We start from the raw sequence: 12,932 nt of genomic DNA, 5'->3' as shown, positions 1-12,932 counted from the left end.
TAAAACCAATGATGGTCGACTAGACTAATCTAAAAATGGCATAAGCGTCTGTGCTATAAGAAGAAGAAAAAAAAAAAATCGAGAATCAAATCGAATCATGACCCTGGAATCGAAAATCAAATCGAGGATTTGGAGAATCGTGACACCCCTAATTTACATGTTTTACAGTTAATATTTACATTTTACTTTATTACTTAATTTATAGAAATAGTTCAAAGAAGTTCATCCTTTACCTCCAACATATTGCGCGTCAGCTTGATCATGTGGCATGCATCCATCATCACAAATACTTTCTCCCCTGTTACCGGATGTGGAAAACTGGTTTTAAGTGGCTCTCGTGGGTCCCCCTTCAGGTCGCAGCCAAGTTGGTTGCACATCCTGGTGTTTGTTGCGTGCCCATCCATTGTTGTGCATACCACCCGAATGCCCCGCACATGCAGTTCCTCCAATGCCTGTTTGAAGAGGACGCCTTGTGGTGCTGGAGAGAGAGAGTCCGTCAGAAAATATGCGATGGGAGCCTTCCAACGCCCTTGTAGCCCCACAGCCATGAAAACAAGTGCCTCGGTAGCAGGTTCCGTTTCGTTGCATCCGTCACCCAAGTCCACATAACCAGACCTTGACTCTGTGTGCGAGTTGTATTGCACATAGTGCTTGATTGCCATGGCATCTAACATTAGACAAACGCATGCATATTTAGCTGGGTCTTCTTTGCATCTCCTCTCCAGCATATCTAGCATCGTCTTGTTGATGCCAGGCTTGGCATCCACCGAGCGCAGCCACCTGTAAAATATAAAACATAACAAACCACATTTTAGCAGGGGTGTGGGAAAAAAAAATTTGAATTCCAATCGAATCAGTTCAAATCTAAGATTCAGAATTGATTTTCATTTTTCAAAAATGGATTTTCTCTCTCAGACAACATATTGTTGTCTTGGATTTACATTTGTGTGTTTACATTATTGCAATCAGATGATATAACATTGTCCTTTACAATTATAAAAGCTTTTTACTAAAATCTACTACTCTGCTTTCATGTCAGCAGACTGGGGTAGATCCTGCTGAAATCCTATGGATTGAATGAATAGAGAATCATTTTGGAAAAGGAAAAGTGACAGGGCCTGCAGGATTTCCAGCGCATCCTTCATCAGTGCTATCTCCACCAAAAAAAGGAGGCGCTGAAATCATCACCATAACCGAGTAGGGCTGAGCGATTTTGGACAAAAATAAAATCCAGATTTTTTTCTCTGAAAACTCGATTTTTGATTTCAATTTTGATATTTTTGGTAAAACTACAAAAGACAATGGAATAAATTGTTTCAAATATTTTATCTTTATTTTTAAACAAAAATAGCAAACAAATTTCCCTATTTGGAATGAAATGTAACTGAAAGAAGTAAATCCTCCCTGGGATTTTAAAGTGACAACATTAACAATCTTCTTAACCAAACAAATATGAATCCGTTGGGATTAATGAAGTGAGAACCTCACTTTCACCAAACTTCACCTGAAAATGAGCAGGTTCTTCATAAACAAAGTTTCCTTATTTGGGAATTAAGTGAAAACCTTAAAAAAAAAAACAACACACAAATGAATCCCCCTTGGGATAAAGTGACAATCTTAACTGTCTTTCATTGAACAACAATGAATGAATAAAGTTCAAAACTTTCACATTTTGTAAAATAAAGCTTGAAAAAATGTATCCCTGAGGCAAAAAAACAAACAATGTTATTAGCATGTTATATGCCTATTGGAAAAAACAAACACTTGATGCAAACAAAATTAAAGTGCATGACTAAATACAATCATATGAGACTCTTATGATCTGTCATGAAAGAGGTAGATGTCACTCATTACATTTGTTAATTAAAGTCAGATTTGCAAGTTTTTTGCAAGGAACACAAGCCTATCTACTGCATCGGGCTTGAGAGATGCCCTGTGGCATGTTACAATGTTCCCTCCAACACTAAAGAGCCTCTCGGATGGGGCACTCGTTGCAGGGATTGAGAGGTATTTCTTGGTTAGCTTGCTGAGCCTTGGAAAGCTGTCTTCGTGTTTTTTCCACCACTGAAGTGGATCGGCATCCTCACTTATCTCAGGCGTCAACAGGTAGGTTTCCAGCTCAGTTCTAACTCTGTCTGCTGGTGACAGGGAGGAAGAGGGCACATTCTTCTTCTGGAAGAAGCTTGCCAAGCTTTTCCTCTTCTTCGGTGCAGGGCCAGGCTGAGCTTCTTCTTCTTCCTGGTGCACCTGCACAGATGGTCCAGGCTCTGGTGTGGTTCTGTCAGTGGGCAGATTCAGCAGTTCTGTGACAGCTCTCTTCTTAATGTGTTCCACCTTCTCAGGATGAATGTATGTTGTGCGGAACCTGGGATCCAAAAGTGAGGCCAAGTCCAATAGTTCATCTTTGACAGGGTCACTGTATTTGTCAGTCATGTAACTCAGATTTTTTTTTATTTATAGTTTTTGTGAGCTCAGTGTCGTTTTCTGCTTCTGAACATGCTGAGACTTGGTTTGATGAAAGAGACAGTCACGTAACTCTCCCCAGACAGTGCGTCGGTGAAATCTTGCAGTGGTTTAACAGCTTTATTCACCGACTCCAAAACCTCCAGATCTTACCAGGTGGGCACCAGCCCCCGGGTCTGGCAGTCAGAAGGCGCGCCGATTTTTTCCAGTGTCCAGCCGCGGTACTGCAACCAAAAATCCCATGCGGCCCAGAAAGCTTTTTTCCCATAGACCGCAATAGTAAAAGAGAAGCCTCTAAAACTGTTCACAGGACACCTCCAGCTGTAATCACCGGCAATTACTAATCTTTGTATTCTATATTTTTAAGTCATGGACTTTATATCCGTCAAAAATGTTTTATAACGGCCAGAAAAGTCAAAGAAAAGTCTCTTTCTGGGCGTGACGTCACGGATGACGTCACAGCCGTGTCCGTGCATTCCACAGATGTTTATATTAATATATATTATGTAATTATATTATATTAATACATTAATAATATATGTAATGCTATACATGTAATAACATACATGAATTAATATATTATATTAATACATATTATATTAATATTCGCGGCATTGCCCCGGGGCATGATGGGAGGCCCCAGAGCATCATGGGAGGTGACTCAACTGCGCATGCTCTATGGGCCGCTTTATGCGGAAGTAAACCCGGAAGTCAGAGATTTTTTCAGCGTATGCGCTGAGAGAGTAAAATGCATTGAAATGAATGGGCGGCCATTTTCAAAGTCCCATCCAGTTTTTATTTATACATCCATGGTGGGCACAAGGTGTCTGCATTTCTTGTCTGGCCCCAGGACATGTGATATGGCACTCTCTTGTTCCAGGATACGTTCTATCCTTGCTTGTCTGGATCCCCACCTGGTTGGGGACTCAGTGATGAGCTGATGAACGGGTAGCTCTGTCTGTAATGCAGCCAGCTCTCCTTCTTTTCCAGCTATACGAAAAAGAACTGACGACCTTCTTACAGATACTAATGGCACGATCAATCCGTGGGTCCTTCACGCCATTCTCTGTATAAAAAGAAATATAGAATAAACAAAAAACTTGTGCTTAAATTGTGTTATACAGATGCATCTAAAAAATAAGAATATTGTGGAAAAGTTCAATATTTTATAAAGTAAAAAAACAAATAAAAATTATGTAAATATGCTCATGCCATGATTTTTGAAAATATTTTTCATTTATTTATTAAATTCCTGAAATTTCTTACAAAAATATTAAAGTTTTCTAAGATATTCTATTTTTTAAGATGCACCTGTATAAATATATAAAATAAATCACATGGACTACATTCACATATAATGTTAAGAGGCTAAATGTTGATGGATTTAGGATTGACACAAACATACACATGAACAGTGTGCATATGTTGTGTGTCTGATATGCTATTATATGTATCACATGTATGCATGTGTGCATTTTGAGGAAATATTAAAATTAAAAATGTTTTGTATACAAGACTTGTATACAAAACATTTTTAATTTTAATCATATTTTATATTAAGACATATTAAGACTTGTATTAAAAGTCTTAATTCACTTTTTTCATACAATTAAATTAACTAAGTTTAAGTAATGACAATAATGTGTTGACTCTGGCTTCATTAATCTAGCCAGGAGTAACTTGTTTTTAAAGCACTACTACACTACAAATAAATGCAGTAATGTATCTGTGGCAGGGTGGAGGTGCAGCCACTCGGGTTGATTGGGGCACAGGTGTTCCCAATCAACCTCTCCACCCTGCCTGCCTTCATAAGGCGTGGCTGCACAGCAGCAAGAGGGCTAGTTAAAAGTGTGATCTGGGAAAAAGTGAATTTAATGTGGCAAGAAAAATGGAGCAACGAGGTCAAAGGAAGGCATCTATATAATATTCAAGAGAGCACTAGAATTAAAAGGGTGGGTAGTGGGAAAAGAAGAGAAGAAATTGTATTGACAAGGCTAAGATTAGGGCATAGTGCCCTAAACAAAAACTTGAAGATTATAGGGAAACATCAGAATGGTTTATGTGAAGATTGTCAAGAAGATGAGACAATAGAGCATGTTTTACTGAGTTGTAGGAAATATGAGATGGAAAGGGAGACTATGAACAATAAATTGAGAGAATTGGGAGAACAGGAATTTAATATTAAAAGTCTGTTATGAATGCAGAAAAGAAAACATGTGAAAGCATTAATTGAGTTTTTAAGAGACACAGAATTATTTGAAAGAATATAGTAAAACAAAGAATGAGTGTATGAATCAGTTTCAGTAGTCTGGACCATGAAAATGATCCAGAAGAGGGCGGTAATGCACCGGAAAAAACTGGATGCCAACCGCCAATAAACCTCAAGAAGAAGAAAGAAGAAGCAAGAGGGCTCCCTGTGAAGCTGCTGGTGCACGTGTGTGGGTGAATTGAGAATAAAGAGTTCTGCACTGAAACCTTGTGTCCTCTCTGTCCTGTCGGTCGGCCCCCGTAGCACTCGCCCTGCTACAGTATCACTATGTACTTTGACACTTACCGATGGCGTTGTGCAGTTTGTGCCCAAAGCACTGTAGGTTGGGCCACTCATTCAGTGTCAGAGCCTTAATCATATTGGTGCCGCTATCTGTAGTCATGCAAACAAGACGGTCCTCACTCAGGTGCCAGGACTCAAGTGCATCTCTCAACCCCTGGGCGATCTCTTCACCTTTATGGTCCTCGGGGAAGAAAGAGGTTCGTAGGCAGACGTGTTCCAGACTCCACTCATTGGTGATAAAATGCGCCATCAAACTCAGGTATGGCTGCATTGTCCGGCTGGACCACAGGTCGTAGCGGAGAAGAATGGCACATCCTTCAGCTGCTTTGTGACTTTTTCACGTTTTGTGTTGTACAGATGGGGAAAGACAACTGTGGCAAAATGTTTGCGGCTTGGTAGCTCGTAGCGGGGGTCAGAAGCCAGCCTTTTCCACAGTATATATCGGGACCATGTCTTTGGCTATATGAAAGGCCACTGCATCCGTAATCCTTTTCCACTTTGTGTCTGTCTTGCTGTATGGACAGCACGTGAAAATGAAGCCGCTAACGTGACCTGCTTCGGAGCTGGTGTTTTAGTCGGTTTTTCGTCCTCATGTACAGCCCGCAACGCAACACACTGCTCCCACTCGGGCTTGTGGTGGTTAGCAAGGTGTTGGAATACATTTGTTGTGCTGCTGCCTTCAGGTACCGCCTTCAGGCAGACTTTGCAACGGGGTGTGGTTTGTTGATCAGATAGTGCAAATCCAAACCAATTCCACACAACTGACTTATTTTTCTTGCCCTTTTTATCCACAAAATTTTCACTTTCTTTTCCAAACGCCGACATGGTTACAAATGGGCGGGGACAGCTCCAGCGTGCTCGCAGCTTCTCGGGAGGGGAGGGGGAGGAAGACTACGGTAGCCGAGAGGCACACAGCCCAGCAGCATGCGAGAGGAAAATCGATTATGATATCCTTTTTTTAACATCGTCTTGATTAATACATCCGATTTAGATTTAAAATCGATTAATCGCACAGCCCTATAACCGAGTGTCAATAGTATGTAGGAAACACCCAAGAATGAGGAATAGTTTGATTTCTCTCCATTTCCTCTGTGCCTGTGCTTTTTAAAATTAAATTGCTCCACTTTTTAATCATCCCGTAATTATTTAATCTCCTTTGCACCTTTGGCCTTTAAAAATCGTCCCTTAAAATGTTTATACCACCAGGATTAAAGGGGTTAAAACAATTAATCACTCAAATGTTGACAGCAGAATTTTGGAAAATGACTGTGGTAAATGATACACAAATCCCTATTACCTCAATGAATTCTGAAGTAGCCTCACAGTCTTTGAATTCTGCATAGCCCATCTCCCGCAAGGTGCGAAGCGCCACTGCCACAGAGTTGCTCAAAGTCTGAGCAGCCAGGGAGACCTTGATTGAGTTTATGAGGAGATAGTTCAAATGAAGAACATTAGCCCTACAACATACAAACATCATAACCAAGGGTAAAAACACAATAAAGCCATTGAACCCATTTCTATTGCGGCCCTATATACATAATCATGCAAACATACCTTCATCTTCTGATTAACGAAGTTCACATGCTTATCTGTGACTCTGTTGGCAGCATGTAGTCCACTTCTCTCTTGGACATTGTTCAGGTGAACTATGTAGCTCCAATTGATGCTGCCAGTCATGCTTCTGATTGGGCTGTACGCCTGCAAAATCAGAACATTTTGTCACTGTACATGTCAAATGTAAAGCTCTACATTCTCCACAATTATGTAAATACAATAAAAAATGTATAAAAAGCAGAATAGATTCAACCAGAGCAAATAGGCAATAATCTGAAAGTACCTGCAACATATTGCGTGTCAGCTTCAGCATGTGGCAAGAGTCCATCATAACAAAGACATTGTCGTGGGGTACTGGATGTGGAAAATGGGTCTTCAAAGTCTCAGAAGGGTTTCCTTTTAGACCACATCCAAGTTGGGTGCACATACTGACATTGGATGCATGGCCATCCATTGTCATGCACACCACCCGTATCTGACGATGATGAAGCTCCTCCAATGCATGCTCTACCAAGACTTTCTGTGTTTCTGGTGTGAGGTTCTTGGTCAAATAATATGCAATTGGAGCTTTCCAATAACCTTGAAGAGCACAAGAGCCTCGGAAGCAATGTCGGTCTCATTCAATCGATCCCCCATGCCCACAAATCCGGAAATTGTTTGTGTCTGAGGATCATATTGAACATGCTTTGTTATAGCCATGGCATCCAGCATCAGAGTGACACATCCATACTTGGCCTCATCTTCTTCTTCTTGGCCTTTCCAGCATGTCCAACATCATTTTGTTGAGACCAGGTTTGGCATCAAGAGAGCTCAGCCACCTTAGTAAAATTAAAAAGTAGCCATTCAACCATATTTCCATTTATCCATTGTCACGTCTGGGGGTAAGGTGTAGAGCCGAGAGCAGGAGGCAGGAGTTGGCAAAAAACAGGATTTATTTAAAAAAAAGGCAAAAACAAGGCGCTGCTGGGCAGGATCAAGACAAACTAAAAAGGGATCAAAAAACTTGAGGAGCAAAACGTGGCAGGAAACATGGGGAACAAACAGTACGGTCCGACAGGGAACAAGGGAATGACAAGACCAGATATACACAGGGGATAACGAGACACAGGTGCAGACACAATCAGGGCAGATGGGACACAGGTGGGGCAAAACAGAAACTGAAAGCTGGGGGGAATGTCAAACCTTGACATCCATTAACCTAAGCAGACCTATTGTGGACAGTGGACATACTAAAAATAGCTACAATATCAAAATGTATCAGCATGAGACATGAGATGTTCAATAATATGTCATGATAATACAGTCTGCGATGCTTAAGTGATTAAAATAATTTAATGTAAAATTAGACATCTTTAAGAATACCTTTGCAATGAACTGGGATGTGGGAGGTGAATATGAAGGGTGTCCCTCGGATAGTGATAAGCCTTTGGACCATGCAAATGGAGAGTGAGGGCAGAATCTCTCTGGGCCTGGGTGTATTCTGCACCGTTATACTGTTATAACGTTAAAACTCTGAAACTCGGATTCAGAGTTGGTTTCCTGGGCTGTGAAATACAAGAACAGGTATAAGAGGATTTTAGACCACTCAGAACAACAGACAACTTTTCTCGACAAACAAATCATTTTAAAAAGCAATTCTTTCACAATTACTTACAAGAAGTAAAAAAATCTTCAGCTGTACAAATGTACAGTGTGATACATTGGTAGGCCTTTCCCAATGCCTCCTTGTACTCTTTTAGAGTGAAAGGTACTTCTGTTCCTGGTATTTTTGTTATCTTTGTACCGTCAGGGTAGAGCAGTACATATGGACTGTAAAGTCAAACCAAAGTTAAATGAGTGCAAACACAAAGAACTGCAAAAGAACTACAAAAAACCGGAACAGGAACTACAAAAAAAACAGAAGAGGAACTACAAAAAACCGGAAGAGGAACTCTTGCCCAGTTGCTGCCCGCACAGTAAAAGAAGCGACACACATCATCACAGGCAGACAACACAGGTATGCAGGCAGCATACAGCGGCAGGCTGAGACTGTTTCTTGGTATATCTGAACTCTGTGGTGAGCCCATGCAGGGACAGAGCGTCTACAAACACCAGAGAGGCAGCCGGTAAGATGCTGTGAACAGAGATTTTGTACGGAGGTTCATTGCAGATTGCTTGTGTTGGTGTTAGCGTTAGCTTAGCCACAGGGTTGGTTGCCCGGCTACAAGTGGCTTGTGAAATGTTTGATGCACGTGTGTTGATTTCTGATTGCTTATCCTTAATTTAATTTACTTAATTTATAGCCTGATTTGAGTATTTTCATACTTTAATATTCAATTTAATTCTTTAAATGTGATTTCATTGTATTAATTAAAATTTGACCGTAAATGTAATTAAGGTTAAATAAAATAATTCATGTTAAAATTAATTCATGTTTAAAATAAAATAATTCATGTTAAAATAAATTCATGTTTAAAATAATAATTCATGTTAAAAATACATGCAGTAATGGTTAAGCGTCAGCTGAAGGTGAGATAATTTATGTCAAAATGCATTAAAATGTTCAAGAAGTGAAATTCATACTTACCTGACAACATCCTAAAATAATTGACAAATGAGTAACTTTATTTGTAAATTTGCAATTTAATGTTAAGGTTTGGGTTTCACAGTATTTGTTTATTTATTTAGGTATTTATTTTATGGTATTTTCTGCACTTATCTCGTATTTTGTATGCTTATTTCCTATTATAATAATTTGAATTATGTACAGAATTTAAGCATTCTCTTTTTGTGTGTTTTGATTGAAAGGTTTTTCACCTAATGGCAAAGAATGGATTATGCACCTTGGAAATAAAAGAAAGAAAAGGAAAAGCTGTCTGGTCATTTGAGTGGATTCCAGTTAAAAGACTCTGGGTTGATGACATCCCTTTCAAGTGGGGAAAATTGCATGGCAAAAAACCTAAGAAACTTGACATGGACCACCATGTAAATTTCTGTGGAAGGTCTTCAGTTTTTGCTCAGCAGCTCTCAGCAATTCGTCAGCATCCAACTGTGGTCGCACCGAAAGAGGAAGTACTGTTCCTCTTCCAGTCTTCAGTCCACCATCTTTCAGCTGCATAAGGCCTACTGAAATCTACAGAGAAACATTGAAATGGCGACTGTTAACTAGTTCAGTGACACTATAAATACATGACAGAATGGACTGTCAGCCAATTATTAGTCTCAGCAAAAAAAGTTACCTTCACAACCTTCAGGTTTTCTTTTGATGGTGCTTCCTTCTTTTTGAAAGATGCTCGTCTCTCCTTCTCTTTTAGACTCCGGAAAGTCTGAAATGACCCCAGTACACTTTTTCCAGGAGCCCCTGCTTCAAACAAGAGTCCAATAAATCGTCAATGAGAAAGAACAGAGAGACATACAGTGTTCTCACCCATACTCATAAGGTATATAGAGTGTAAGTCTAATTAAAAAAAAAAGAAAGAAACATTACCCTCACTTGTGCCAGGTTTATCAACGTCAACATCACACAGGAATGTGATGCCCTTGCCACATGAACAGCTAAAGACTGGCTTAGAAGGCTGCTGGTGTCCACAAAAAGGACAATACATTATGATCTGCAACAAAACAAATCAAGTATCATTAGGTTGTTTTGGACTTCAATTGCATGAACATTTTTACACAATAACACATTTGGAAAGACTAATCAGTACGACTTTCAACACTGGCTTAGTACAAGGAATATCCCAACATGGATTACAAGTGTGTCTTTAATCACATCATTCTCCACTGACAAGGGCTAAACAAGTTTAACAACAGTTAAACACGCAAGAATATAGTGTGTGTGTGTGTGTGTGTGTGTGTGTGTGTGTGTTCTCTTGGTTTGTGTCTGTTACAGTTTTTCTAGATGGCTTTGGCTCATTTCTTGAGACAGAAATGACATTCTCAAAACTCTAGGTACATTTGGCAAAATAGCCTGTATGGTTCAGCACAACAACATGGCTCAGTTGCAAAAGGTCATATCCCTCCCAAAACAGTTAACTCATGTGTCAAAAGTAAATTATTTTCTCATACAAGTGGTCAGTGCCCCCAAAATGCAAAGTCACTTTGACATTGTGTAAGTACTGTTGGTCAAAATGTTTAGATGTTTTGTCAGTCTGGTTGAGGACCATGGAAATATCCCTCCTGTCCGCATCCTTTATTGACACTGCATGGTTACATGTAATTTAATAATGTGATATTTTTTGTCTAGCCAACACAATACAATTTTGTATCAAACTGAAAAAATTATGATTTCATGAAGAGTAGGCTAAGGCCTGACATCACACATTGCACTCACACTGCCATGGACATCGTTAGGGTATATAAATTCATCAAACATTATTCTCTACAATACAGTAAACAAAACACCATCTCATCATGGGCCTTACACCAGGTTATATTCAGGAGGCACTAATTGCAGCTCCTTCACCCCTTTTCTTATATGTAATGTTATTATAGATAGATAGATAGATAGATAGATGTACTTTATTAATCCCGAAGGAAATTCAAGAGTGGTCAACTGCTCACAAGTGATGAAATGATGAAATGAATGAAAAAAAACAGATTATAAATAAATATCTAAAATAAATAAAAACTAATGACAGGAAGGAGAACCGACTTGGGGACAAAGGCAAGGACAGGTAAACAGGTTATATTCTTCAAAAGAAGGTTTATAATGGTACGTACATCATACAGTAAGCTAGAGTTTCCTCTTGCATTTTTCTAAGCGAAACATAGTGGCATAAAGTGAGTACTTGGACTCAGAAATCGGATAAAAGGGATACTGAAGCCAAAAAAAATTGGAACGACTACTTTTGTCAACCTCAAATCAAACCTGGGGCTACATGGCCTAACACAGCCTTTCTCAACCTTTTTTCAGTCATGACACCTTTCAAAAGTGAATAAAATCTCACGACACCCCAGAGTAAAATATAATTAAAAATGAAACAGAGGATGAGACTTCGATGGGGTTGTTTAAAGTAAAAACTGAAATAAAGTACAATCAAACAAAGTTTGCTCCCGCTCTATTTTTAAATAAGCACACTTGTGTACTTGTGTGTGTGTTCTGCGGCGCTCGCGTGTATGTGTGTTGGAAGTGTGTGTAGACGTTGCCTTTGCGGTTGGTGCGCCGTGTTTTAAATTCAGAAATAACACACAAAACTGAGGGTGTGCCTTTCTACACGGCGCGCCGAATGGTCGGGAAAATACGGTATTTATATATGAAATGTCAGAATAGGTAATTTCTTGACGACACCCCTGAAGCAGTCAGACGACACCCCGGTTGAGAAAGGCTGGCCTAACACATTAAAAATTACACGTAGCGACGTTGAACACTGACCTTTTCACTTATTTTCTCGTCCGTTGTTCTTATTCCTCGCTCTTCTTTTTTCTTCCTTTTCACCTAACCTACGTCCTCTTCGTCTTCTTCTTCTCCTCTCACGTAAAAAACGCCGGTGCATCTGCAAAAATAGTCCCCGGTAATTCACTTCCGTTGTGGCTTTTTTATTTGCATGGTGTTTTTTTTTATTTGCAGCCACGTTTACTTTATTTGCAGCAGGGTTTCTTTATATTTGCAGCGTTTCTTTTATTTTCAGCGGCGTTTGTTTTTATTTGCAGCGTTTATTTTATTTGCAGCAGCGTTTCTTTTTATTTGCAGCGTTTCTTTAATTTGCAGTCATGGTGGGTCTCGGCCACCGTAGAGAACCCCTAACTGCACCCAGAACCAGGGTGGACCTGCTTCTGTGAGGGGGTTCAGAAGGTTTTATTCTTTTTGTTGATTTCATTTTGTGGTTGTTTTTTTTTTGGTCTTTATTAAAGTGTTTAGTCAAATACATATTTCCGGTAATTGGATATTCTGATTGTTTTATAAAGTACTGGAGTGAATTAAAATTTTCGAATGAACCTGGTGGTGTTTTGGGATGTGGGAGGTTTCAGATTAATTCTAGCAGTTGTTCCTGTTTTAGCTGAGTTAAGGTAACGTTGGCGTTACGTTAACGTAACATTAAATAATAATAATCATAATAATGGAAAAAGGGCTTCCGGTTGGTGAGCAGATGGAATAGACGTGTTTCGCGAGTGCTCTCGTGAGTGCCAAACTTTTTAAACCACCAAGCCCTCAAACTTTCAAACTTTTTCCTTTAAAAAGGATTCCCTGTTGCTGTTTTTCTTTTTTTTTGTCTCGAACGAGCCCACTTACCTCCGAGATGGCTTCGAAAAGCGGCAAGTCGCGCAAAAAGGACGATGCTGGCGCTGTCTTAACCCTGGTGGCCATTACCACGTTGCTGGAGGAACACCGAGCTGCCTTGGCCGCCGAGTTTAAAAATACTTTCAGTCAGCTCGACTCCAAACT

Source organism: Cololabis saira, chromosome 4 (assembly GCF_033807715.1).
Source record: "Cololabis saira isolate AMF1-May2022 chromosome 4, fColSai1.1, whole genome shotgun sequence".
Classification (NCBI taxonomy): domain Eukaryota; kingdom Metazoa; phylum Chordata; class Actinopteri; order Beloniformes; family Belonidae; genus Cololabis; species Cololabis saira.
The sequence above is the reverse complement of the archived record's forward strand: the minus strand, read 5'-3'. Positions refer to the sequence as shown.